Here is a 4,194-nt window from a genome sequence, read left to right on the forward strand (position 1 = left end):
GGGCCACCTCTTCCGGAGGGCCTTATGGGCTGTATGGAGAAGGGAACCAGCCCAAGTGGGCTGGGGCGCCACACCCCGCTAGGGCCCATGCGCCTAGGGTTGGGGGGAAACCCTAAGGGGGGCGCCCCCTTGCTTGGGGGCAAGCCCCCCTCCCCTTGGCCGCCCCCTCTAGATCTCATCTAGAGGGGGCCGGCCCCCTTCCACCTTCCCCTATAAATAGAGGGGTGAGGGGAGGGCTGCACACAACATCCAAGGCGCAGCCCCTCCCCTCCCCAACACCTCTCCTCCTCCGTAAGAGCTTGGCGAAGCCCTGCCGGAGTACTGCAGCTTCACCACCACCACGCCGTCGTGCTGCTGTTGGAGCCCTCTTCCTCAACCTCTCCCTCCTCCTTGCTGGATCAAGGCACGGGAGACGTCCTCGCTCCGTACGTGTGTTGAACGCGGAGGAGCCGTCCGTTCGGCGCTAGGATCTTCGGTGATTTGGATCACGACGAGTACGACTCCATCAACCCCGTTCTCTTGAACGCTTCCGCTCGCGATCTACAAGGGTATGTAGATGCACTCCTCTTTCCCTCGTTGCTAGATGACTCCATAGATTGATCTTAGTGATGCGTAGAAATTTTTAAAATTCTGCTACGTTCCCCAAGAGTGGCATCATGAGCTAGGTCTTTGCGTAGTTACTATACACGAGTAGAACACAAAGCAGTTGTGGGCGTCGATATTGTCAATTATCTTGCCGTTACTAGTCTTATCTTGATTCGGCAGCATTGTGGGATGAAGCGGCCCGGACCAACCTTACACGTACGCTTACGTGAGACTGGTTCCACCAACTGACATGCACTAGTTGCATAAGGTGGCTGGCGGGTGTTTGTCTCTCCCACTTTAGTTGGATCGGATTCGATGAACAGGGTCCTTATGAAGGGTAAATAGAAATTGGCAATTCACGTTGTGGTTTTGGCGTAGGTAAGAAACGTTCTTGCTAGAATCGTATAGCAGCCACGTAAAAACTTGCAACAACAATTAGAGGACGTCTAACTTGTTTTTGCAGCAAGTGTTTTGTGATGTGATATGGCCAAAGGATGTGATGAATGATATATGTGATGTATGAGATGATCATGTTCTTGTAATAGGAATCACGACTTGCATGTCGATGAGTATGACAACCGGCAGGAGCCATAGGAGTTGTCTTTATTTATTTATGACCTGCGTGTCAACATAAACGTCATGTAATTACTTTACTTTATTGCTAAAGCGTTAGCCATAGTAGTAGAAGTAATAGATGACGATACAACTTCAAGAAGACACGATGATGGAGATCATGGTGTCATGCCGGCGACAACGATGATCATGGAGCCCCGAAGATGGAGACCAAAAGGAGCAAATGATATTGGCCATATCATGTCACTCTTTGATTGCATGTGATGTTTATCATGTTTTGCATCTTATTTGCTTAGAACGACGGTAGCTTAAATAAGATGATCCCTCGTAATAATTTCAAGAAAGTGTTCCCCCTAACTGTGCACCGTTGCGAAGGTTCGTTGTTTCGAAGCACCACGTGATGATCGGGTGTGATAGATTCTAACGTTCAAATACAACGGGTGTAAGCCAGATTTACACACGCAATACACTTAGGTTGACTTGACGAGCCTAGCATGTACAGACATGGCCTCGGAACACAGAAGACCGAAAGGTCGAGCATGAGTCGTATAGAAGATACGATCAACATGAAGATGTTCACCGATATTAACTAGTCCGTCTCACGTGATGATCAGACACGGCCTAGTTAACTCGGATCATGTTATACTTAGATGACTGGAGGGAAGATGTTCATTGAATAATTTGATTAGATGAACTTAATTATCATGAACTTAGTCTAAATCTTTACAATATCTCTTGTAGATCAAATGGCCCACGTTGTCCTCAACTTCAACGCGTTCCTAGAGAAAACCAAGCTGAAAGACGATGGCAGCAACTATACGGACTGGGTCCGGAACCCGAGGATTATCCTCATAGCTGCCAAGAAAGATTATGTCCTAGAAGCACCGCTAGGTGATGCACCCGTCCCACAGAACCAAGACGTTATGAATGCTTGGCAGACACGTGCTGATGATTACTCCCTCGTTCAGTGCGGCATGCTTTACAGCTTAGAACCGGGGCTCCAAAAGCGTTTTGAGAGACACGGAGCATATGATATGTTCGAAGAGCTGAAAATGGTTTTTCAAGCTCATGCCCGGGTCGAGAGATATGAAGTCTCCGACAAGTTCTTCAGCTGTAAGATGGAGGAAAATAGTTCTGTCAGTGAGCACATACTCAAAATGTCTGGGTTGCATAACCGCTTGACTCAGCTGGGAGATAATCTCCCGGATGACGCGGTCATTGACAGAATCCTTCAGTCGCTTCCACCGAGCTACAAGAGCTTTGTGATGAACTTCAATATGCAGGGGATGGAAAAGACCATTCCTGAGGTATATTCAATGCTGAAATCAGCAGAGGTAGAAGTCAAAAAGGAACATCAAGTGTTGATGGTGAATAAAACCACTAAGTTCAAGAAAGGCAAGGGTAAGAAGAACTTCAAGAAGGACGGCAAGGGAGTTGCCACGCCCGGTAAGCAAGCTACCGGGAAGAAGCCAAAGAATGGACCCAAGCCCGAGACTGAGTGTTTTTATTGCAAGGGAAGTGGTCACTCGAAGCGGAACTGCCCCAAATACTTAGCGGACAAGAAGGCCGGCAACACGAAAGGTATATGTAATATACATGTAATTGATGTGTACCTTACCAGTACTCGTAGTAGCTCCTGGGTATTTGATACCGGTGCGGTTGCTCACATTTGTAACTCAAAGCAGGAGCTGCGGAATAAACGGAGACTGGCGAAGGACGAGGTGACGATGCGCGTCGGGAATGGTTCCAAGGTCGATGTGATCGCTGTCGGCACGCTACCTCTACATTTACCTATGCTACCTCTACATTTAGTGCCAGCGTTGAGCATGAACATTGTATCAGGATCTCGTTTAATTCGAGATGGCTACTCATTTAAATCCGAGAATAATGGTTGTTCTATTTATATGAGAGATATGTTTTATGGTCATGCTCCGATGGTGAATGGTTTATTCTTAATGAATCTCGAGCGTAATGCTACACATATTCATAGTGTGAATACCAAAAGATGTAAGGTTGATAATGATAGTCCCACATACTTGTGGCACTGCCGCCTTGGTCACATAGGTGTCAAATGCATGAAGAAGCTCCATGCAGATGGACTTTTAGAGTCTCTTGATTATGAATCATTTGACACGTGCGAACCATGCCTCATGGGTAAAATGACCAAGACTCCGTTCTCAGGAACAATGGAGCGAGCAACCAACTTATTGGAAATCATACATACTGATGTGTGCGGTCCAATGAGTGTTGAGGCTCGCGGTGGCTATCGTTATGTTCTCACCCTCACTGATGACTTGAGTAGATATGGGTATGTCTACTTAATGAAACACAAGTCTGAGACCTTTGAAAAGTTCAAGGAATTTCAGAGTGAGGTTGAGAATCAACGTGACAGGAAAATCAAGTTCTTGCGATCAGATCATGGGGGAGAATACCTGAGTCACGAATTTGGCACACACTTAAGAAAATGTGGAATAGTTTCACAACTCACGCCGCCTGGAACACCTCAGCGTAATGGTGTGTCCGAACGTCGTAATCGCACTCTATTATATATGGTGCGATCTATGATGTCTCTTACCGATTTACCGCTGTCATTTTAGGGCTATGCTTTAGAGACTGCCGCATTCACTTTAAATAGGGCACCGTCAAAATCCGTTGATACGACACCATATGAATTATGGTTTGGGAAGAAACCTAAGCTATCGTTTCTAAAAGTTTGGGGATGCGATGCTTATGTCAAGAAACTTCAACCTGAAAAGCTCGAACCCAAATCGGAAAAATGCGTCTTCAGGATACCCTAAAGAAACTGTTGGGTATACCTTCTACCTCAGATCCGAAGGCAAGATCTTTGTTGCCAAGAATGGGTCCTTTCTAGAGAAAGAGTTTCTCTCGAAAGAAATAAGTGGGAGGAAAGTAGAACTAGATGAAGTATTACCTCTTGAACCGGTAAGTGGCGCAGCTCAAGAAAATGTTCCTGAGGTGCCTGCACCGACTAGAGAGGAAGATAATGATGATGATCATGAAACTTCAGATCAAGTT

The sequence above is a fragment of the Triticum urartu genome, chromosome 2A (assembly GCF_056163025.1).
Source record: "Triticum urartu cultivar PI428250 chromosome 2A, HENAU_Tu73, whole genome shotgun sequence".
Lineage (NCBI taxonomy): Eukaryota > Viridiplantae > Streptophyta > Magnoliopsida > Poales > Poaceae > Triticum > Triticum urartu.